The 26,305-nt window shown below is 42.8% G+C and overlaps 1 protein-coding gene across 2 annotated transcripts in view; it reads right to left on the bottom strand.

The window, feature by feature from the left end:
- The window catches only part of SDK1 (sidekick cell adhesion molecule 1), a 2,171,476-nt gene that overhangs the window by 1,558,471 nt on the left and 586,700 nt on the right, over positions 1 to 26,305 (bottom strand). The window lies entirely within an intron of this gene.

The raw sequence follows: 26,305 nt of genomic DNA, 5'->3' as shown, positions 1-26,305 counted from the left end.
AAAATGGAAGTGTGATTGATTCTTTACAGGACTGACTAGGTGTGTGAGTAACTCCATGGATGAGTGGCAGAGTGTGAGTGTCTGTATAGGTGTATGAGTGCACATGATAGTGTTGTAAAGATGAGTGATTGTATGTATGAATGATTGTATGGGTGAATGAGTGAATGTGTGTGTAGACGTAGGAATCAGTGAGTACGTATGTAGTAACTAGTATTGGTGTGTCAATGGTTTCAAAAATTATACTCTGTATTTAACACTGGGTGAAACAGAGGTTATATTAAAATGTGAGGAGATGCATTGTATTGTCACATGAATGATATCATCAGTGATGTGGTCATTGATGTCAAATGAGATGTCATCAGTGATGTCATCAGTGATGTCATTTGAGATGTCATCAGTGATGTCATCAGTGATGTCACTGACCATGTCATGAATGATGTAATATGTGACATGATCAGCAGTGGATTGCGGGTGCGCGATATATAGTTAGTGCAACTAACTATATATGGAATTTCAATGGTTTTGTGTGAGTAAAATAAGGTTTTTTAAATGCTAATTCCTAACTATATATGGTCTATAACCTATGGTTTTTTCAGTGAATTTTCAAGGTTTTGTAAATGCTAATTCCTAACTATATATGGTCTATAACCTATGGTTTTTTCAGTGAATTTCAATGGTTTTTTAATAGCAAATATCATAAGCTGTCGAATGTCAAGTACGTGGTAAGTGAAAACATTTTCGTGTTTATGCACACTGATCTGCTTTGAATGGTGCCCCCCCCCCTCATTTCTATTAGGAGTACTCTCTCTTTGCAGATAGTGAAAGGTAGTTAACGCAGGCCTTTGCCCCCGTTGTAATCCGTCGTGCCTGCTTCTCTCTCCATTTGATTGATTGTTATCCAAGTATTTACTGTTTTAGAATTAGTTCTCTTTGGTTCATTCTCTATTTACAAACAAACACAGAGTCGCAATACTCTGTTTAGTCTTTGCAGATAACGAAAAATCGTGTAAAAAAAAAGAAAAGGAATCGAGCAAAATCAGTAGGCCACTAATGGGATCTCTTTTTGACCTCGCTAAAATAGAAACATTAGGAACAACCCCTCATGACAAATACAAAACTAGTGAGATGAACTGAACTCCACACAATGATGGCTGCAAAACAGCTCGGCTCCGCCACCCACCCCGCCCAAAATAACGATAAAGAGCGGCTGCCATGATTGGTTGCGGAATGGCCACAACGGAGCTACGAAATGGTGCTGCTCTCATGCTAACCCCAGCTTCGGTCTGAAACATCCAGAAACACTGTAGACTACCAATTCGATCAGTTCCGGTAGCGCCCCAATGTAACCCGGTAGAGAAGAACTAGCCCTCCCCTCTTTGACTGATGGTTCTTGTTGCCTGTCCCTTCTGTTGTCATTTAACAGAACTATTTAGCCTGCTGAAAGGGGTTGTGTTTCGACCGCTGGTTGGTGGAGACATTTTGACTATATTCTGGACCTGCGTTGTCGCGTAATGCGTCATATGACGCGCCGCGTTAGCGCATCCGGAAGTCATCCGGGGCGCGCAGCGCGTAACGTAAGCATAACAAGTCATGTGACTTGTTAATAAAACTTTTCATTGGTTCATTTTACTTTTCTTATTCTAATGATGAAAGCCTTGGTCATATCACCTAAAAATTACGCTTTTAATTACTTCCGAACATTATTTTCTCTTAAATATATGTTATAATGTTCCAGGCTAATGTACTTTCCCGGAAATTTTACAACTGTCCTGCAAGTAAAATATATTCTTTTTTCGAGAAAAAGAGCTTTTCTTCGTCCCATGACGGAGCCGTTGAGCAAAAGAGGGTCGACCTGCTGTCTTAGTCGCCGATACGCCTGAATATGAGATTCTTATCGATCACTTTATGTTGCAGGAATAGAAAACACAACAGCCCTTGACCATTTATCTTTACTGCGTTCCTTCGTATTATACCTTTTACCCTTCATGTAATTGGTCTGCTTTATTTCACTTGCCTTTTAATGATTCTAAAACAGTGACTATTATTAAAAACTTTACCAATGTATACACTACTACCATGTTTTCTTATAAAAACCTTTATTGTGAAAATTTCATTATACAAATACGAGCCTATAACCACGTGGGCCTGCCACGGAGCAAACTGTAATCGTATATGATGAATAGACATTTACACTGTAGAGGAACGTAACGGGCGGGCCATTAGGTTGCAAAAACTAAGGTGTCTAACAGTTACGGAATCGGTGGACGTACATTTTATAATTAAAATACGACAGGGCCAGTTACAATAAAATTATCTAGATATACATTTGCGGGCAAGTACCATGGGTGACGTTAATTCGAATTTTCAACAGTACAGTAATCAATAACACATCAGAACTTAATATCAATAGGGATGTCGAAATATTCAATCAATTCTGGTCCCCGCCCGCCATGTGCTTCAAAACTGCATACGTATCTCGTGATTTCAAGGTTCTGCAACCAGTACACAACAAGGAGTTACGAGTCCCATTTATTCCGGCGCCATTTTGGGCGAGGACGGGCAGGTCCAGGATATAGTCAAAATGTCTCTACCAACCATCGACTATGATGATGTTCATATGCTGTATTTATTAGAGTAACACTCATCTGCCCACATGAAATTAATTTACCACAATCTAAACATGTCATTTTAATCTTTCCAAAGTTCTTCTAAATATTTGGGACCGTTTCCCTTGCCTCTGAAGCTCTCAGTGCCACTTCTTTGATGAATGTACTAGCAGGTCAGGGGTTCTCCTCCAAATCTCTCTTTTATGCAGCACTATAATTAATTGGTGCCACCTCTCCATATGACGATGCATGGTATAGTTACCACAACTATATTTTTTTTCGGTTCCTCTGGAGAGTTCATCGTGGCAGATGAAGCGTGTAACATACCGGGCCTTTACCTTTTTTTGCATGTACAGGAAAGGAAAAAAAAATCGAGCGTCCGAGTTCTAAGGTGTCCCAGGGCCATTTTAGTGGACCAGGCCCAAATCCAAAGAACAGCCATCTCACAGGCTAATGGGGCGACCCACGCCGACTTTCAGCATTGTAGAATGACCACACCAGTACAGCAACTTGCTAGACATCACCTCGGTGCCATCCGGATCTCGGCGCCCCACTGCAGATGAAGTGCCTCTCAACTATGAAACCACCACGGTGACATCCGGATCTTGGCGCGTTGTGCTGCCTTCAGCCTATTCGCACATCGGTCCGCTACTGACGCCATCTCACAGGCTAATGGGGCGACCCACGCCGAGTTTCAGCATTGTAGGATGACCACACCAGTACAGCAACTTGCTAGACATCACCTCGGTGCCATCCGAATCTTGGCATCTCAACGCCTAGTGGTATCTTCCATACAAAAAATATTGTTACGCTGCCTTTGGCCCCATTCGCACATCAGTCCGCAACTTAGACATCACCTCGGTGCCATCCGGATCTTGGCATCTCAGCGCCTTGTGGTGTCTTCTACTCCGAAAATATAGTAGAAAATATTGTTGCGCTGCCTTTGGCCCCATTCACACATCAGTCCGCTACTGACACCATCTCACAGGCCAACAGGGCGCCCCACGCCGACTTTTACCATTGTACGATGGCCACACCAGTGCCACAACTTGCTAGACACCACCTCGGTGCCATCCGGATCTTGGCATCTCAGCGCCTTGTGGTGTCTTCAAATCAGAAAATATTGTTGCGCTGCCTTTGGCCCCATTCGCACATCGGTCCGCTACTGACGCCATCTCACAGGCCAACGGGGCGCCCCACGCCGACTTTCAGCATTGTAGGATGGCCACACCAGTGCGGCAACTTACTAGACACCACCTCGGTGCCATCCGGATCTTGGCGCGTTGTGCTGCCTTCGGCCTATTCGCACATCGGTCCGCTACTGACGCAAACTCACAGGCCAACGGGGCGCCCCACGCCGACTTTCAGCATTGTAGGATGGCCACACCAGTGCGGCAACTTACTAGACACCACCTCGGTGCCATCCGGATCTTGGCGCGTTGTGCTGCCTTCGGCCTATTCGCACATCGGTCCGCTACTGACGCAAACTCACAGGCCAACGGGGCGCCCCACGCCGACTTTCAGCATTGTTGGATGGCCACACCAGTGCGGCAACTTACTAGACACCACCTCGGTGCCATCCGGATCTTGGCGCGTTGTGCTGCCTTCGGCCTATTCGCACATCGGTCCGCTACTGACGCAAACTCACAGGCCAACGGGGCGCCCCACGCCGACTTTCAGCATTGTTGGATAGCCACACCAGTGCGGCAACTTACTAGACACCACCTCGGTGCCATCCGGATCTTGGCGCGTTGTGCTGCCTTCGGCCTATTCGCACATCGGTCCGCTACTGACGCAAACTCACAGGCCAACGGGGCGCCCCACGCCGACTTTCAGCATTGTAGGATGGCCACACCAGTGCTGCAACTTGCTGGACACCACCTCGGTGCCATCCGGATCTTGGCGCGTTGTGTTGCCTTCGGCCTATTCGCACATCGGTCCGCTACTGACGCCGCCTCACGTGCCAACGTATTTTCTCCGCATTTTACACCCTATGCCGCATAACAGGTCATGTGACTTGTTTATAAAACTTTTCATTGGTTCATTTTACTTTTGGTTTCCTAATGATGGAAGGCTTGATCATGTGACCTAAAAACAACACTTTTCATAGGATGAAAACTTTTTTTTTTTCCCAAACGATGAAAGCCCCACCTTGTTTCTGGATGTTTCAGACTGAAGCTGGCGTCAGCATGAGAGCACCACCATCTCGTGGCTCCGTCGTGGTCATTCCGCGAGCAATCATGGCAGCCGCTCCCCACCAGAAGCCTGCAGGAGTCGGAGCCCCCAAATCTTTTGATGAATTCTCAAGGCGGAGGGGACGCTTTCGAGAATGGGGTCCAAGACCTAGCAGACAAGCGTCCGATTTCCAAGGTGTCCCAGGGCCATTTCAATGGACCAGGCCCAAAAAGGAAACAGCCTGCCGCCATTTTGAGAGTCCTGTGACAGCCGCCTATCGCTGCACCGCAAGAGTGGGCGCAACTCAGCTGAATTGCGGCTTTTGACACAGTGGACCAAAAACGGACGGAATGGCAACTGAAACGGTAAAGGGGCGCCCCACTACAACAGATGACACTCCACCTGGAGAGGCCCGTTCACGCCGCCTCCCCCGGGGCGCTCCACGCCGTTATTCGGAGCAGCATTGTAGGATACCAAAACCAGTGCGGCAACTTACTGGACATCACCTTGGTGCCATCGTTCTGCTGCCTTGGAACTATTCGCGCAACAGTTTGCTACTGATGACCCACCCCCCGCGACGCCCCATGCCGTTATTTGTTGGGTGGCAACTTACTAGACATCACTTTCGTGTCATTTAGATTTCGGCGCGTTCTGCTGCCTTGGAACTATTCGCACAACAGTTTGCTACTGATGACCCACCCCCCGCGACGCCCCACGCCGGAAATCTGGACGTTGTGCTGCGTTGGGACTATTCGCACAGCCGACCGCTACTTCGTTGTTTTTCCCTAAAAATGTTTATATGTTATTACTATTTTTGTTTTCTTGTATATATTTATAAATTATTAAAGTTTTATAATCTTACTACTTTGTCGGAGTGCTATATATTTTTAATGTGACACATAATTATAAAAACTTTGATGTACAAACAGTCATCCCTGGAATCTTCCGCTTCAGGCTCGGTCCCCTCCCCAATCACAATACAGGATGGTTTTCAGATAATAGCAACGCTTCTGCTGTGACGGATCTCATCGAGTGTGGGCCTTGATCTACTATAACTCCTTTGAAGAGGGGTGATTCTTTACAGCTGTGGCCATAAACTACATCTGCAGGGCTAGCTGATACCCTAGGACCAGCCTGGACAATCGGACACAGAGGAAAAGGAGTGTCAGAGGGTGCGGTAGTGAATAGGGCGAAAGGGAGGTGTCGGGCGGGCACAGGGTGTGATTCTCAGGGAACAGCAGCGCAGATGGGGGAGGTTTATTACCCATGCATAAGACAGAGAGCGGGGGTGACCACTGCCTGGGGGAGATGCTTGCGAGGGTGGGGAGCCATGCTAAGGATCGACAGCGTGCACAGAGTGGGTCTGGTCAAGGCATCTAAAATGGCTGCCGTGCACGACAAAAGTGTGGCATTTGAAAAAAGACAAGATGGCGCAGACAATGTTTTTCAACACTTCCTGATTTCCTTCGAATCGAACGTTAACAGACGTTGGGGCATATTACCAAAGTTAAGCGATATTTATCCCTAACGATGCTTAGCAACGATTTTTTTACCGTCAGAAATTATCGCAGATAAACCTTGCTATTATCAAGGTTTATCGGAAATACGATAAAAAACGACCGCAATGCATTAATATCGCTGAAAACTCAGCGATATTCATGCATTACCGAGCTAATGCTCTTAGCCATGTTATCCACCTCCCATTGGATAACATGGCTAAGAACTGCTCAGGGCAGGTGGTAGCTTTTGGAGATATTCGCCCTTATCTCGAATATTTCCAAAAGTTGATAATAGGAGATAGCGATGTTAGCGACTGTTTCCAGTCGCTAACATCTTGGCATGCCCACTTTGCATGTCATTAGTGATAAATATCACTCACATGCAAAGTGGGGCCCAAGATGGTCGCTATCTTCTACTAGCCGTCGCTAACTGGTGTTAGCAACAGCTAGGTAATACACATATAATTTTATCTCCGCGAAGCGGAGCGCTGTTACAGATATATATCTTGTTTCTGAACGTTAATTTCTCAAAATGCACTGAAGCACATATATTGAGACCTAGCAAAGGCACATCGGGCTACCAGTCCCTACAATTTTGCCAAGTTTCGTGCAAATCCATTCAGCTGTTCGATCCTACCGAGAGACAAGATGGCGGCCGCTACGGACTGTTTGGAATGTTTACAGACACCGGAGAGCCAATCAGCTTCGCTTCGCAAAGCTCCGTAACGCAAAAAGTACGCGAAGCGGTGCGCTGTTACAGATATATACCTTTTTTTGAACGTTAATTTCTCAAAATCCACTGGATCACATATATTGAGATCTAGCAAAGGCACATCGGGCTACCAGTCCCTACAATTTTGCCAAGTTTCGTGCAAATCCATTCAGCTGTTCGATTATTATTATTTTTATTTTTTTTTGCCCCGCGGGAACCCTTTTAAAACCTCCACATCAAACCTAGGGGGTGAGCGACAATGTACTATGCCCCCTTATGGTCATTTGCCCCTTCGCTTTGGCCTCCTCTTGTCTCTCGATCCTACCGAGAGACAAGATGGCGGCCGCTACGGACTGTTTGGAATGTTGACAGACGCCGGAGAACCAATCAGCTTCGCTTCACAAAGCTCCGTTGCGCGAAAAGTACGCGTAGCGGAGCGCTGCCCAGTCCGCTGTTACAGATATATATCTTTTTTTTAACATTAATTTCTCAAAATCCACTGAAGCACATATATTGAGACCTACAAAAGGCACATCGGGCTACCAGTCCCTACAATTTTGCCAAGTTTCGTGCAAATCCATTCAGCCGTTCGGGCTAAAAGTGAGGCCAACCGCCCTATGGAAATTAACATGGGAAAAACGCGTTTTGGGACCCCCCTTTTTTCTCGGCCCCCCATTGACGAACCCCCCCAAAATTTTCAGGGGCTGCTCAGAAACAAACTGTGCCATTTTCCTGAAAATTTCAGCCAATTCCGTCCACAAACGCCAAAGTTATTAGACATAGAATTTTCAAAAAACCCATAGAGAAAAAATCCTAACTATATATACCTACTGGCGACCGCCAGTAGGTAATATATATATATATATATATATATATATATATATATATATATATATATATCATCCTAGCAAATGTCCCAAGATGAGAGGAGCTGCAGTAGCTGGTGCTGGTGGCAAGGTTTAGGACACCCTCGCGAAAATATTTTCAGCAAAATTTTTTGTCAAAACAGACAACACCGCACACTACTTCGATATGTTGATTTTTCATTTATTTTCTGGGGAACCTACAGAAAATAAATGAAAAATCAACATATCGAAGTAGTGTGCGGTGTTGTCTGTTTTGACAAAAAAAATTGCTGAAAATATATATATATATATATATATATATATATATATATCCAAAGTATCTCCTCTCGGTAGAAAGAAGGAACGGACACTATATATATATATATATAGGGTTTGGGGTGGGTTTGGGTTTTTGGGTGGGAAGGGTAATTTTTGGGTGGGTTTGGGTTTTTGGGTTGAAAAGATAATTTTAGGGTGGGGTTTGGTTTTGGGGTGGGAAAAGTTATTTACATATATATATATATATATATATACACACACACACACACACACACACACACACACACACACACAAACACAACCATGCACCCATATTTATTTACCTACCTTCACCACTTTTACCAAGTGTATGCCTTTACCACTCATGCCTTTGCATTGTGATGGCATGCGTGGTAAAGGCATATGCATGGTCAAAGTTTGCATTGTAATGGTAGTTTGTGGTAATGGCACTGGCGTAATGATACCAGTGTTGTAAGCACATGTGGTATTAGTACTCGTTGTAATGTCATGTATTCTGCATGCACACAGGCACTCTACACCAATATGTACATTAACATGGATACACACACATGCACAGGGCAGAAGGAGACTCACATATCGCACTTCCATGCTTACATATTCCAAAACAGCTGCATCAAGGCAGCAGAACTACTATAAACAATGGCGTACAGTCACCTGTGCACACTAATCACAATATCTACGAACACCTTTAGACAAAATCATAAAGTAACCAATAAACACAGAAAAACAGACAGCAAATAAGCAGGCATACACAGCTAGATAGAGGGACAGACAAAAAGATGTGTGAAGGGGCGAGCACAGACTTCATGTAGAGTAGAGGATGTAGCTTTGTGGCTAGAGCGGTCGACGTCGAGCTGGGGAACCGGGTTCGAGTCTCAGCCACGACACTCAACATCCTGGGATTCTGGGCAAATCGCTTAATCTCCCCATACCTAACAAAAATGAATGTGTCCTCATGTAACAAAACTGGTGCTATGTTAAGAGCTCTGATACCCGATATCTTCGGGTCTAGTTCGCGCTTTATAAAAAACTAATAAAAAAAATGTTTTTAAATGTATGTACAATATTTCGCCCCTCTGCAGTGCAAATGAAGTTCTAAGTGGAGAAAAGAGGGCGGTGTCAGCGCTATTCCTTGACCTTCCAATTCAGAAGTTACTTTTCCAGGTGATGGAACAGTTCGCTCTGCATGCCTGGTTGTTTGGTGGTCAGGTTACAAAGTGTAATAGTGAAAATATGAGGGTTTACCAGCCCATGGGTGGCAAGCATGCCTTGAGCAATGGCAAACCATGGGCGGCAGATAAAGCAGTCACTGAGGACTGATGAGTGCAGGGACAAATTTTTGAGCATGCGCGATCATTGCAGAGCGACTGGGACCATATGTGAGGCTGCGTATTTAATACACGTCTACTCTAGGTCTACATGGCACAGTGTGGAAGAGATTTATGAAAGTATAGGACAGAGTACCAGAGCAAGCAGTACAGAAAAGAGCTATTTAAACTATTTTTAAAAGTGTCAGCATATAGCAGCCTGGGAAGTGAGCTTTGGAATACACAAGTTGTTACTATGGTCATTTATGTGCATTGACAATAAAGGTTTGTCTTTAAAACGGTTGTGGTCAAGACAACTTTGTTTGCACCAGTGCCACAATAATGAAAGCAAAAGACACCATATTCATAGTATAGTCTACGTGCAGATTTCTCTTCAAGAAGCATAAGGCTTGTATACCTCTCTCACTTGGACAATAAGGAAGCCTCAATTCTACTTCTAGCTTCAGAGATCCTACTAGCTCAAGTAGACTTTGCCACGGAGGAGTCTTAAGTGAAATTCCTTAAGGCATGAGGCATTAACGTGAGGAGTAAATGGAAGAGGAGGCTGTAGATATCCCTTTCTTTTGCCAAAACAAGAGGCGCCCAATGAGTTATCTTACACCCCAAGACACTTTCCTTTTGACTTCAAATTCCTGTCAATCCGACATCCCCTGAGTATAAATAAACCAAAGTCTTCACTTATTGTAGGTTATTACTTCAGTAAAAATAACAGAGGAGAAAAGAATGATTCCCCATGGTCATGATTGAGATCCCTCACACTCCCCTGACCTCCCCTTCTGTTCTTTCATCCCGCCGCCCAAGATGGATGAAACAAGACATAGACATGAAGAGTGCTGAATGACTAGATCTATTTAATACTAACCAACTCTTGAGTGACCTCATTCCCGAAGGATGGAGACATTGTGAACTGAAGAGCAGAAACATGGGAATAGGCTTACCCAGCATGTGGGAGAGCTGATCATCTTCGACAGACAAACTCACCTTTTACGGTGGTTTTGCCTTTAGATGATAATAGTGGTCTAAGTTGATTTGAACAAGGTTATATTCCATTTCTGCTTCTGTGCCTGGATGAAAACTTTCTATAAAAGTCTTAAGCGGGTTTGAGCTCTAAAGACCGTTGCAGGCAAAGGTTAGTACTATACGGAATGGAACCAAATAAATAAAAAAGAAAATTAATTAGGGTGTTTTCGTTTGATCGTTTAACCATCCCATGAACTGAATATACTGTATACTAGGTATTCACGGTTGGTGTTCCTTGTTTTTAGGATATGGGTAACAATGCATATTTAACCTTCTGGAGGACTGAGTTTGACCTTTCAGAAAAGTACAAACTGGTGCTGTTCAACGTAACCCAAATCTCACAAACCTGTTACTTTTATAGATAGTTTTTAAATTAATTATGAAATTTAGAGTGAATGTTTGTATTAATAAGTAGGCTTCTAGCTGGGCTGAAACAAGGGAAGAACTTTTAATATGATGTAGTGACCACGAAAAGGGATTTTTAAAAATTTTGTACAGCTGTACAAAGCTTGTGGTCATAGATTTGTTAAACTGTTACAGTATGCTTCTTAGATGGTGAAATTATTCTCGCAAACTAGACTGGTAGGACTGGCTGTAAGGACATGATGTCACCTACCAAATTCAGAGTTTAATGGCTGAAACACAATTCAGAATTAACAATTTGGTTGCATGCCCTCACCACCACACCCGACCTCAACATTATATCTGCTCTCCATGGGAGAAGATTGTGGGGTCTGTCCTCCCCAACCAAGGCACTGGACAGCTTGTTTTTTTTAAATTTAGAATGGGTGGGGGCTGGTTGGTTCCGGAATCGAGCCGCATCCCCCCTCTTGAAGCCCAATCTGCCATCCTCAGTGGGGAGAAAGCACACGCAAGGTTTGTATTTATATAAAGAAAGAAATAAAAATAAATAAATAAATAATGAGGGCTGGCAAGTCCTTGCATCGGGCTGTGCCCCATGCCCCTAAGCCCGTCCCCATCTACTCTCCTGCAGGTGAGTAGAAAGAAAGCACATTATACAGCTTATTTTGAAAAAAAGAGGGAGAGCTGGCCTGACCTAGCATTAGAGAACACCACCCATCCTGGAAGCCCAACCTGTATTTGGGGGTTTCACAACAAACCTGCCCTCCATACTTGACTACATGAGATAGCCGGTGGCCATGGATGGACAGTGCAGGCATAGGGTGGCACCCCTCACCCGTGAGTCCCAGGCTTTATGCTATCCTGGGGGGAATATTGGGGACTAACCACCAATTACACCACTGCTAGGAACCAGGTATTGCCTATTTTTTTTATTTATTATATAGGTTGAAGGCAGGCCAATTCTAGCATGGCAGCACAGGTCGCCTCAAATGTAAACGTAAACAGTATTTCTACCCCACTCAAGATATTGGTGTATTTAGTCCCAATCGGGCCAATACAAGGGTACAGAAAGCACACAACATGAGGGATTTTTTTTCTTGTCAATTATAAAGAAATAAGGACCGCCCGACCTGGCACTGGATCGCACCCTCAACTACTGGAGCTCAAACAGTGTATCTTGTGGGTTTCCCTTGGGAAGTGATCAAGGGCCCGTCAGTTACCTTCCTGGAAAACTCCTGCAGGTGGATGCAGTAACCCACCTGCAAAGGGATGCATTTCCCGCTTTGCAAAGAGAGGCCAGGCCACATCCAATGAGATTTTGAAACTACCAGGAGCTTAGAGGGTAAAGCTAGTCATAGGTCGCCCTCCACTCACAATGCGATTAATACACAATTGATCTAGACCTTGTAAGCACTTATAAATTCATCCTTTTTAGATATACCATATGTTGCAAGAACATTACAAACTTACTCCCCTTCCTTTAATTATTGGGGTAATCGGTATATCCAGAAAATGTGCCTCCTTAAACATTCGCCCATTCCCTAAAAGTAAAAATCCAGTTGCGAGACAACAGAACCACACACACCTTAGTGTCCAATTGTAACACAAAGCAAACGGAAAAAAGTGTGTGAGAGCGAGATGGCACCTCACGGGCGCACCACCGACGGGAACCTGGCAGGTACTCACCAGGATTGCCCTGTTCTCATCATTGGCACCATCAAGCTCAGAAAGGAAAAATGTGTCCAAGAAATACAAAAGGAAAGTATTTTGTGAAAGTATGCAGTGAAAAAAGACCACAAGACAACCAATCAAGTGTCAAACAACATATAAAACACACGACAACACAGATATGCAATTTTATTCTGTCTCTTGTGTTGGGTGTGGAATCTAAAAACAGTAAGTGTGGTTACTAACTATCCAACCAACACTACTTTACTTGCCGACATGTTTCATTGCCATCAAATTTTTGGGCAATTCCTTCAGGGAGTCATACATATTAAAGCCACTGCATAAGGACAAACTAGTCTTCGCAACTGAAAGACAAATAAAAACACTTTTGTAACAACCTGCCTATGAAGCGTGTGCTGCCTCAACCCAAACGCATATAACTCAACCTTATTTACCCTCGATCGGCCATCTGCACTCGTACCAGCCAGGAGGGTAGTGACCTCATGGAACTGCAACCCCGAATGTGGGTCATTAATCCTTCCCCTGCAATTTGCTGTGAGGGATTAAACAGAAAGACAATGCATGTGTTTAACTCCTGTGTTCCTGTCTCATTGTAAAGAACGAATCGAAGACCTCATATTCTCCCCAATCATTAAAGTGAGATGTAAGCCACAAAGTCTCTACCAGTCTTTTCCAGTGACGTACCACCCTCTAGACATCCTGAACCACCCGAGGTCTTTACTCCTTATCGCACTGGTGGGGAAAGTCTAGCGTGAACTCGGCACGTGTGTTATTCCAACAGGTCCCTGTTCTATTTATTTTAGTTAGATGGCGCATCATAGTGAAGTAATGCGGCCGACATCTTGGACTGGGCAGGGTCCCTTTATAATCAATATCTCTACCGGTCTCGGGACGAAAAACACACCGGATCTCCACTAGATATCTCAACTTTTCAAGTTTTCTTGTCTCATTATGAAATAAATGTAAAAGACCTCATTTTCTCCCCCATCATTAGAGTGTTTTGTCACCTGCCTCGGTCAAAATGACTCGGCCGATCGTATCGAGTGCTGAGCCATCATATCAAGGTTATAAAACACCCCGGAGCCCTTACTCCTTACCGCACTGGTGGAAGGTGTCTGGCGTAAAATCAGCCCATGTCTACCTCGAATAGATGCCTGTTCTATTATACATTAGTTTAGTGGCGTGTTCTCGCGATATGTAGCGGCCGCCATTTTGGACCGGGAAGAGTTCCTTTGTAATCAATGCTGTTGCCTAACTCGAGACAAAGTCTCACGGGATCTCGATTCAGTGTCAATACTTTTTCAATCAACTTTATCAATCATTACAACGTAGATAATGTAATTTATTAGTGTATTTCAAATGTTTTCGAAAGATATTCTTCCAAACCATTTTCCATTGAGGGCTGGCGCCACATGACACCATTTTTTCATGGAAGGATCCAAATGCCTATAAGGCGTCCCCTCTTTTTAATATGGCTCTGCAACCCATCACTGCATGTACGGTATTTCATACCCAATATAGCACCAGGATGCTTCGTAGAAGAGGCTTCTCATTGCTGGTTAGTTCTACGGAAATCTTGAATCACTGGATTCCACATGGTCCAGGCGGCAGGCTTAAAATGCTGAAAACAATGTACCCGTGCCATATTTACAACAACCGCCATCATGGGCATAGGTGGAAGCCATTGTTAATGTAGGTGTTAATATAGCCAGGTTACATGAAAAGTATATTCCTGACATATGATTATGAGTAAGCACCCGTACGAATGCCAAAGAGGTTATGTCATACTGTCTCTTCAAATTCAATGTATTTTATTCCATTCCAGTAAATCGTTCAGCCCGAATTTTTCACTCATTTCTTGAAAGATCCATTTGGCCTCTTTTGTGATTAGTAATCGCTCCACTGTGCGTGCATCTCCTGTCACTTTTTCTAAAACCAACCATTTGAATGAATGTTTATTACTGTGGCAATGTTGCACCAACTTTGTAGTTAATTTACCAGATTTTATGGTGCTTAAATGCTCCTGAATGCGGGTTTTTATTTTGCGTGTGGTGAGGCCTATATAATGTAATCCACATTCAAAGTCCAGCCTGTATACCACATTGGTGGTGTTACAGTTACTGAACTGTCTCAGATGCCATTCCTTGCCTGATTTCAACGTGACGCTGGTAACCTTAGAGGTGAGTGGGCAAACCGAACATGAACCGCATGGATGATGACCTATGGGCTGTGTCCTGCTTGTGTCTTTAGGGATTTGTGTACGTGTATGCACTAGTTTGTCCTTCAAGTTACTAGACCGTTTAAAGGCAAATCTAGGGGGTGGCATTTTGAAGTCCTTATTAGACAGGATAGCCCAGTGCTTGCATATCGACTGCCTGATTTTGGTGGCTATGGGATCGAACGTCAATACCACGGGGAGACATTCTCGTTTTTCTTTTTGATTGACCTCCAATAAGGCACTTCAGGGGGTATTGAGTGCTCTCTTCTTTGCATGGTTTACGATTTTTGCTGGATAGTTCCTTTTCAATAGTTTATCACACAGAACCTGTGCTTGTTCATTGAACGCTTCCGTGGTGGAACAGTTTCTGCGGTAACGAAGGAACTGGCCCACGGGTAGATTGTCTCTGAGGGCCCTGGGATGATATGAATGGTAGGACAACAACGAGTTTCTGTCCGTGGGTTTTTGGTGAACACTTGTGCTCAGGTTGTCACCACTGGCTTTGATATCTAAATCCAGGTACACTGCCGAGTCCCGGCTATAGGACCAGGTGAACCGGAGACTTTGATCTTGACCATTAAGCCAGTTGAGAAATTCCAACAATTTGGGTTCCTCTCAAGTCCAGATACAGAGCACATCGTCTATATATCTCCTCCAGAGACGCACGTGGTCTCTGAAGGGATTGGTAGGAGAGTAGACGATGTGCTCTTCGAATTGGCCTACATATATGCAGGCCAGACTGGGCGCCATCGTAGCCCCCATGGAGGTCCCTGTGGTCTGCAAGAACAACTTGTCCTTGTAGCCAAGGAAGTTTCGTGTCAAAGCTATTTCGATGCATTGCAATACAAATGTTTGCGGTGCATCGTAAAACCATTCCGAAGTAGTGTGGCTCACTGGTTAGAGGCAGCAGGCCTGAGAGCAGAAGTCAGCCCGGGACCAGGGTTCAATTCCCGACGCGGCAGGGTCGTGGACCTTGGTCAGCGGACTTGATCATTCTCGCTTCGGTGCTTACTCTAATCAGGGGTTCCACTCGGCAACTCTGGGCATTAGCTTGCCTAATCTCCACAACGGCCCCACCAATTCCGGGGATGCCTGGCTCCACCTTGGGGACTCCCAGCAAGGGACCATCCCACAGGGAAAGCCAGGACGGGTTCCCCAGAGTTATACAGCGCCGGGACGCCCCGTTGCTGGGGCAGCTGTGCGCTTTACAAGTATACATTTACCTTTATTTATTCCTGCTCCCCCAGGGCCCTAGCCGCTGCCACCAGCGTGGCATCCTGGGGGATACAGGAATATAAAGACTCGATATCGATGGTCACCAATATTTCTAGTGTGGAATCAAAAGTCATCTCACTGATCACATTCAAAATATCCATCGTGTCTTTTATGAAAGATTTTTGAGTAACAACAGACTCACGCAGAAAATAGTCTGCGAATTGAGAGAGGGGTTCAAGGATAGATTGTATACCCGATACAATCGGTCTGCCCGGTGGTGGCCGGGCAGGCTTATGTATTTTCGGTAGGACGTAGAACGCAGGGGTCCTGGGGTTGGTATTCACCAGGAACTCTGCTTCTTTTGTGGAAATCCATTTTTTCTCTCTTGCCTCGCCCACCATTTCTTTAATGAGTTTAAGCAGTTCAGGTGTGGGGTCTTTTGTCAAAGGCTGGTAGTTTGCACGGACATTGAGTAGACGGAGGACTTCTGCCTCATAGTCCCGGGTGTTAAGCACAACTACCGCACCCCCTTTGTCAGCGCTTTTTATCGTTATTTTCAAGTTATTTTGCAAGGTCTTGACTGCTTCCCAGTCAGATCTGGACATGTTTTTATACCCCATATTTCTCTTTTGTGATTCAAGTTGTTCGATGTCTTGTAAAACTTTGGACTCGAAAACCACGATCTAAGGGCCCACAGCTGCACTCGGTGGTATAAAAGTGGAAGGATTTCGTAGATTTGTATTGAAACCCCCTTGAGCCTCTTGTGGTTGATTAACAAAGAATTTCTTAAACTTAATTTTCCGAACTGTCTCGAAAAACTCCACTCTACATTTGAAGGGGTCATGTGTGGGTGTGGGAACGAACCCTAGACCTTTGTTAAGGACACGTTCTTCATTCTCAGACAGAATATAGTCTGACAAATTTACCACGATGTTATTTATAGAGGTTGTCTGCCTCTGCTCCGGGTTTGTCTCGGGGAATAGGATTGCCATTGGGGAGGTCAATTGCCTCGTCCTCTTCCTAGTTGCCCCATTCCCCTGCTGGCCCCTTGTCCCTGTTCTAAAAAAGAATGCAGCAAAGTTCCTAATTCTGCGTTACTCTGTTGCTGTGGAGTGAACCTCACTCTATTCCCCTGGGGCCTATATTGATCGTCTTCACTAGACGTATTGTCAAATGACCAATTCGCTGGGGTACGTTTCTGTTGTTGTTGTTGCTGTCTACCCCCCCACCCTCTACGTTGACCTGTCTGATTGACTTGTTCAGGTCCTGACTGATAGTGTGAGTCAGTTACGTATGGGAAAGCCCATTAATGTGGATATCTCTGTAGGTTTCTCTGGAGCCCTTTCATTTTCTGATTTATCATATAGCTCTTGTATTCAGTTAGGCTAAGATGTTCTTTGGCATTCGTGAGGGTGTTATCACGCTTAATGCTCTCTTCGAGCTCGAGGATCTCCTTCAGGAGTTCTTCACTAAGTCTCTGAGCTGTGCTAATGATAAGAATTAGCCAATCCCTGGTTCATTTATTGGCTATGTAACTCCAGTCTAGCCTGAATATTTTATCGTCCAAGAAAATTCTAGGTTCTATTCTTACAAGAAGGCTAGCAGGGGAGGCTCCTGCTGCGTAGTATTCTGACATCAATGCCCCATGTAGGGCTATTCTGAATTGCTTCTTCTTTAAATTACTAAGTTTCTCCCACTCTTCTCTCACAGAGGTGTTCCCTAATAATGGAGTGTCTGAAAAAAGTGAGGGAGCCGCTAAAATAGCGGCTATCTGGTCGTCTGTAAAAGCCAGACAGTTCTTATCCATAGTCTGGCTTAATAGTAAACTAAAGTTATATGCGATGGGAAGAGGGGCCACACAGGAACCAGGTGCAACACAAGTGTGAAAATTAATAAAACAGGGAACTCAAAGGCTGTGTATGCTCTCACGGCTGGGCCGCCGTTCACAATATTGAAACTACCAGGAGCTTAGAGGGTAAAGCTAGTCATAGGTCGCCCTCCGCTCACAATGCAATTAATACACAATTGACCTAGACCTTGTAGGCACTTATAAATTCATCCTTTTTAGATATACCATATGTTGCATGAACATTACAAACTTACTCCCCTTCCTTTAATTATTGGGGTAGTCGGTATATCCAGAAAATGTGCCTCCTTAAACATTCGCCCATTCCCTAAAAATAATGAGGGCTGGCAAGTCCTTGCATCGGGCCCCATGCCCCTAAGCCCGTCCCCATCTACTCTCCTGCAGGTGAGTAGAAAGAAAGCATATTATACAGCTTATTTTGAAAAAAAGAGGGAGGGCTGGCCTGACCTAGCATTAGAGAACACCACCGATCCTGGAAGCCCAACCTGTATTTGGGGGTTTCACAACAATCCTGCCCTCCATACTTGACTACATGAGATAGCCGGTGGGCATGGATGGACAGTGCAGGCATAGGGTGGCACCCCTCACCCCTGAGTCCCAGGCGTTATGCTATCCTGGGGGGAATATTGGGGACTAACCACCAATTACACCACTGCTAGGAACCAGGTATTGCCTATTTTTTTTATTTATTATATAGGTTGGAGGCAGGCCAATTCTAGCATGGCAGCACAGGTCGCCTCAAATGTAAACAGTATTTCTACCCCACTCAAGATATTGGTGTATTTAGTCCCAATCGGGGCATTACAAGGGTGCAGAAAGCACACAACATGAGGGATTTTTTTTCTTGTCAATTATAAAGAAATAAGGACCGCCCGACCTGGCACTGGATCGCACCCTCAACTACTGGAGCTCAAACAGTGTATCTTGTGGGTGTCCCTTGGGAAGTGATCAAGGGCCCCTCAATTACCTTCCTGGAAAACTCCTGCAGGTGGATGCAGTAACCCACCTGCAAAGGGATGCATTTCCCGCTTTGCAAAGAGAGGCCAGGCCACATCCAATGAGGGACAGTGCTGTGCTTTCACCATGCCACCCTGTCTTTCACTAATGCGCTCTCCTAGGGTGTAGACGCTAAGGGCCCCATTAGGATGTCGGGCGGATTGCCTCCGCCAGGGTGGCGGTGGCCACCGCCACCCTGGCGGAGGCAATCCGCCCGACATCCTTCCCTGCGTTCCCCCCCGCCATATTACGATGGCGGAGGGGACCGCAGCGGTGGGTAACACCGCCCGCCTGTTTTCCGCCCCGGTCGCCTGGCGGCCGGGGCGGATAAGTGATAACATGGTGGCGGTGTCTATCAGACACCGCCAGCCATATTAGAATAGATATCTGACAATGCCTTTCCGTGGCGGCAATGCCGCCACGGAAAGGCAGGCGGACTTCACTCTGGGGGCCCCCTGCGGGCCCCCAGAGTGCAGCACAGTAGGGGGGTGCACACAGGGGGGTACCTATGGTACCCCCCTGCATTTGCATAATGAAAGCGGCAGGCACCGCGCGGTGCCTGCCGCATTCGTCATGCAAATGCTGCAAAGCTTTTTCAGCATTGTGGCGGGCGGTGCAGAGTGCACCGCCCGCCACAATGATGGGAATACAGGATGCGCCCGCCACTGTGGCGGGCGCATCCTAATGCTGCCAACGGGACCCCCGCCCTCATGGCGGCCGGTCCCTAGTACCGTGAGGATGGCGGGCGGGCAAAGTCCGCCCGCCATCCTAATGGGGCCCTAAGTGTTCGGGTTCGGACCCGCTCTGATGGCAGAACTGCTTTGTAAACAAGTGCACTTTCTTGTCTTTGCTATGGAACCCCTAATTAAGGGTGCCCTGAGGCACAGAGACCAAGCGTCAGATGTGTAATTCGGGCTCAGGATGTTTTGGGGGCTTATGGGTATTTTCTTTTAAAGAAACAATGGTGTTATGGCCAGACCGTCCTGGTTTCATGCTATACCCTTCCCCTGGAGCCCAAACAGCTTTTCTCACCGAAATACTGCAGCCGTCCCAATGGCAAGTGAGCAAAATTAGATTCTATCGACATAGTTTGACATATGTGGTAGAAGTGAGGATGTAAACCTTTGATTTGGTCTTTCTGTGGGTGATAGAAAGATTATCTGGCTACCAGCGGAATGATCCACATAATTCTTTATTCAAACCAAATCTCTGGTACCTAGTGGGTTTTCAGCTCCTTTAGGCAACACAATTGGAGGTGAACCCTCCAATTTCCTTGTACGTAAGCTTAAAGACTGTTTTTTGGGTGAAGGTGAGCCTGTAGTCCAGTGCCAATATGGATTAAGTCTTCACCACATTCTGTTTCTCAATTTTCCCCCCATAATGTGGTTGGCTGTCCGACTTCCACCCATTGATGGGCAAATAGGAGGTAAGGCCCTCCAGACTATCAGGGGAAAAAGTGAGAAACCAAATAGATTAGGGTGCAGGACCATCTAGGCATTGAATCCTCCGTCGGGCACCAGATAGTATTTCTGCCAAAAGTGGGGAGGCAGAATAGGAGATTTAGCCCCTTTCCCCTAATCAAAATGTCAAAACTGCTCCCAAATAAATCCTGGGTGTTGTAGCTTGGGTGTGTTTCACCATATTTTCTTATCCAGAATGACCTACAAATAACATAGTATAACTTAAAGACCCAAATTCCTCTCTCTTTCCTTGAAGGATGGTCACAGCTTTACTGCTTATGGTCAAATGGGGCCCAAGAACTAACAAACCCCTAGGCATGTTTGAAAACTAGCAACCTGGCGGAATCCAGAATGCTGTGATGTGCATGGATCCCAGCTTGTTTTCTAATGAGAATGGCCTGCAAATGTCATGTTTGGGTCACAACTCATATTTTTCCCATGTTTATGCGACAGAAATCACAGGCACTTAAGGTCAATGGGCAAAGTCTTAACAACGTTCCCACATGTTTTCCAATAAACATGCTACACCCCATGTGTGTGGGAATCTAACACATGTCAAAGGAGCGGTCTAAAACCGTAACAATGATAACATTAACTTGACATAATCAAAGTTTTAGCTGATTGCTGTTCGGGGCGACATGCTCACCCACACAAATGGGTATAATTTCTATTGGGAGATTTGTGGAAATGCTGGGAGGTAGGTATTTTGTCAACCACCACAGATCACAAAGAAAAACTGTGACGTCTCCAGCATGGTTTATGGGGCCTCATCTGTTGCAGGCGATAGGCCCACCTACACAGGGGTGGTACAATTTTTATTGTGTAGTATAGGAATACAAAATAACAGAACATTTATTATCAATTTAATTTTCTTAAGTTTGTGCAGGAAATAACATATTGTGCAAAATAACATGAAATTAAGGATAACACAAATATAGTCATATGAATTACTTAAGCTCAGATTCTTGGACAAATTTAAAAAACTGCATGACTTTCCTTTATAACCATTTTTCATTCATAAGTTATTGTCCTATTTTATACATGGTCAGTATCGAGAGAAAAATGGTAGTGAGACAAAATATCGAACTTAAAATATCGATATACAATAATATCGATGTTTTAATTTCGATGGTATAGAATATCGATGTCCAAAATATCGACAGACAGAATATCGTTTTTTTAAGGTATGTATGTTAATAATATCGAAAATATCGAAATTTAGTAATATCTAAAATTTGTTTAGTGTTATGTATTTTATTATTTTGTTTATATGTTTGTTAAATATGTTTTGTAATGTATGTTTGAAAATTAGTAAATTTGTTTACATTTTGCGTTTTAGTATCAGAGCGGGTTGTGGGTTTATAGGGGAATAGGGTGGGAAGTAATTTAATAATAATTAATTAATTAATATATTTTTGTAAATATTAATAAATAATAATTAATTGGTAATTAATTTATATTAATTAGTTAATTACATTAATTAGAGTTAATGTTTTAATATATATACATTTTTGTTATTGTTAATTAATTAATTGGTAATTAAATAATATTAATTAGTAAAATAAATTAATTAGAGTTAATGTGCTAATATATTTAATTTATTGTTATTGTTAATTAATAATTAATTGGTAATTAAATATTATTAATTATTTAATTAAATTAATTAGAGTTAATGTGCTAATATATTTATTGTTTTTGTTATTGTTAATTAATAATTAATTGGTAATTAATAATTATTAAGTGATTAAATGATGTGATTTATTTATGTGTAGTGGGTTGTGTGTTTATAGGTGGATAGGGTGTGATATAATTAAATTTAATAAATTAAAGCGATTGTATTTATTTGTTGGTATTTATTGTTAATTAATTAGTAATTAATATGTGTTAATTAGTTCATTTATAATTACATCAATTTAGTAATATTAATTATTATTAATTGATTAATTGAAATTTATATTAATTGTCTTTTTTATATGTGTAGTGTGTTGTGTGTTAAAGTGGGAGTAGTGTGGGAATTAATTTTTACCCCCATGCTATCCAACGCTTTCCCTACTGTTGCACCCTCTGGAGTGTGAATAGTAATTTTTACCCCTACGCTATCCACCGGGGAAACAACCTTTACAACGCAACTTTTACAACGCACTACCATTACAACGAAATTTTTACAACGCAAAAACCATTACAACGCATGTGTTTACAACGCATGTTTTGACAACGCAGGTACCTTTACAACGCATACCATTACAACGTAAGTATAGGTAAGTATATAATAATATTTTAAATTTTATATGTTTTAGTTTTTTTAAGGGGTATTTTTAGGGTTCAGGGTCAGTTTTCAGTTTTTGGGTAAAAGGGTATTTTTAGTGTTCAGGGTCAGTTTTCAGTTTTTGGGTAAAGGGGTATTTTTAGGGTTCAGGGTCAGTTTTCAGTTTTTGGGTAAAGGAGTATTTTTAGGGTTCAGGGTCAGTTTTCAGTTCTAGGGTAAAGGGGTATTTTTTGGGTTCAGGGTCAGTTTTCAGTTTTTGGGTAAAGGGGTATTTTTAGGGTTCAGGGTCAGTTTTCAGTTTTTGGGTAAAGGGGTATTTTTTGGGTTCAGGGTCAGTTTTCAGTTTCTGGGTAAAGGGGTATTTTTAGGGTTCAGGGTCAGTTTTCAGTTTTTGGGTAAAGGGGTATTTTTAGGGTTCAGGGTCAGTTTTCAGTTCTTGGGTAAAGGGGTATTTTTAGGGTTCAGGGTCAGTTTTGGATTTTTGGGTAAAGGGGTATTTTTAGGGTTCAGGGTCAGTTTTGGGTTTTTGGGTAAAAGGGTATTTTTAGGGTTCAGGGTCAGTTTTGGGTTTTTGGGTAAAGGGGTATTTTTAGGGTTCAGGGTCAGTTTTGGGTTTTTGAGGTACAGGCGTGCAGGGTAAAAATAAAATAAATTTATATTTAAATTAAATCAATTAAATGAAATTAAAAAAAATAAAATTACATTAAATTATTACGTTTTTAATTTATTTTAAATGTATATGTATTAGTTTTAATTTTTTAATTATGTTTTAATGTTTTTATTTAATATTTGTAAATTTATATGTATTTTAAAATTATTTTTACATTATTAATATATTTAAAAAACGATATTTTTATTTTCGATATTTTTGTACTACGATATTAATTTTTTGATATTTTTGTACTTACCTTTATGAAGATAGGACTCCGATATTTTTGATTTCGATATTTTTGTGTCGATATTTTTGTATGTAGATATTCTGTCTGTCGATATTATGTCATAGATTCGAGAAAAATCATAAGCTGCAACTCAGTTAATGGCTCTGGGTGTTGGGTGTTTTTGGATAATCAACATACACTACATATTAATGTGACAGGAAGATTATCCTTGTAGATGGGCCATGAAGACAACAAATTACAGATGAAAACATGGTCACCTATTTCTATTTTTACGTACCTACTTTCATTAGTTTTTAATTTCAACAAATAGTTAAACTAGGACCTATTCCTGAATTCAAACGGTTGTGTAATTGCAGTAATGTGCAGCTTTCCAGATTCATCCATGCATTTCACCTATTGTTTGTCCCACAAACTGCAAGAAGGAAGAAACAATAATAATAGAAAATACTACTACCAGTTAGAAACCTTCAAAAGTTTTTTTCTCAACTTTGCATGTTCCTGAAGGCTGTGAAAAGGGAAATCTTTTGATGATGTCATCTTTAGAAAAGAAACACACATTTTATAACATAGTACTTTTTTTCTATTGTATTTAATTGCTACAGTTTGCTTTTTTTCCTGGTTCCCTCTTGAAGAATTCACATACCTTGGGTACATGTGGGAAAAAAGGACACAAATCTGGCTGGCTTCTTTTGCGGAAATAATGCCATCAAGACCGAAGAGCAAACTGCCCTCCATATACAAGTAATCTGTAGTGGTGTGGAAAAGCCTTAGCACTTAAGTTAATAATTGCATATGGTGGCAGACTCATAATACAGACATGGTTACTAGCAAAGGATGGGTCTAGACAGGGATTCTTTAGGAGTGGTCTGACCTGTTCAAGACCCCCCCACCCCCCGACCCGGAAGCTAGGTGATTATTAACGCAGAGTTGATGATTATTAGAAATAGCAAAGGAATGCAAGTCCGTTGTAATGAAATCCAAGTAGGGTTCAGAAGTGCCTAGGTGTGTTCTGCCTTTGTTCAAGAGGATGGAGGTGAATGACTTTGAAGTGGGATGGAAGATTGAGTAAACAGGATTGAGTAAACCAGGACCAGCGAATGTTGCCATACCTTTGCAAAGGCACAGTTTTTATTACGCCTTAACAAAGAGCAATCACTTTTTATAGTGTGCATTTTTCATTTAAGTTCTTTGATCAGTGGAGTGAACCATGACTATGTCCAATGTATTTGCATTTTTGATGAAACTAGAGAACCAAATGCTTTTTGAAGGTGGATGTTATTAAGGTCGTCTAACTGGGCAACTATTTGAACTAGACACAAACTAGGCAAGAAGCACCTGAATTTGCCAGTGCAGACAAGAGGGGATAATGGCATCTGGAGAGAGCCATCCCTGCAGAGCTTGAGCTTTATTGCAGTCTGGCATCAGTCTGAAACTGGAAGATGTTGCAGCACTAGAGACAGCATCAAAATCAACCAAATGTACGGAAATTACTCAACAGGTATTTTGAATACAGATTGTAAACATATATTGGCTGGTAGAAGCCAGGAGAACAACATTCCAATGTTTTCTTCGTTTTTACAGATAATGCTGTGAACATAGGCCTCTCGGAGTCATTGGGGATTTAAACACACTGGGGCTCGGAGAGGCCTTTGTTTTTACAAATTAGAACATTCTGGGGCATAATGTTCTTATAGCCTTAGAGCCCGACGTAGCTGGCTCTACCAGACATTAAAGGCCCACTCCATTGTTAAAGGCCCTTGCCTTTGGCTCGGGCCTTTAACGCTGGAGTGCGCCTTTAATGTCTGGTAGAGCCAGCTACGGCGGGCTCTAAGGCTATATTATTCCACGGTGGTATAAAAGTTACTTTCACTGTTGACTAACCACCAAAGATACTTTAGGATCTCGGAGTAGCAGTGCTTATTATACCTTGTGGTGCACCTTGGGTTGATCCATCATACTATCTGGGTTATCTACCTATTGTAGAAACCTGCAAAGCAGTGTCAACTGCAGCACCACTTAAAGAAGAGATTGTTGAGTCTGAATAAGAATGCAAGCAACACTGTAATGATTTTCACTTTAAATAGAGGACAGTGTAATAATGCAAAGATATCAATGGCTGATCAGTTGTACATTCATGTCATTGGTATCCGCAAAGATATCACATGGAAGTCTTAAGCTGTTGTTTGAAAGTAAACGTCTTACTGGAAGAAAAAAAAAAAGTATTCTGCATTTACACTTATTAACAACAGACATTGTTAAACTTGTTATTTTTAATTTTTTTTCATTGAGATCCAGTTGTGAGTCTGCAATGTCTTTGTCACTGCACAAGTTAAATGGAGAAAAAACTGAAATAACCAGAGAACAACATTATTTCATATAATGCTATTGTTTGAGGTCGCAGTATGTGATAAGTGATGTGTTAAATAAGGTCATAAATGATGTCATTGACGATGTCATGTAGGAGTTCATGAGCAAAGCATTGGGGCTACTTTGAAAGCATAGTGGGAAATTTCAGTGTTTCTTATGTTTTCATTCCTAATCCTAATGTTCATTCAACGGAATCTTTTGAGGCTATGTGTCATATATGCTGTAATCAGGATATGCTGGCTATTATGGTTACATAAACAGATGACCAACATGTAACAGTGGGAGATAACCTTTATTTAATATTTCAGATACGTAAAATATTAAATTAAATGTCTACTTTGCATCAATAGGATAACTTGAGCAATAGACAACCACTGACAATCCAAAACTGTAAATGCCTGCACTGTAACATTTGTGTCTAACAATTTACTTAAGAATTCCTAGTAACCTTTTTGTTATGATTGTTCATGTCTGCAGTTG

The sequence above is a fragment of the Lissotriton helveticus genome, chromosome 10 (assembly GCF_964261635.1).
Source record: "Lissotriton helveticus chromosome 10, aLisHel1.1, whole genome shotgun sequence".
In the NCBI taxonomy this organism is placed as follows: domain Eukaryota; kingdom Metazoa; phylum Chordata; class Amphibia; order Caudata; family Salamandridae; genus Lissotriton; species Lissotriton helveticus.
This window is presented reverse-complemented; position numbering and strand designations above follow the sequence as displayed.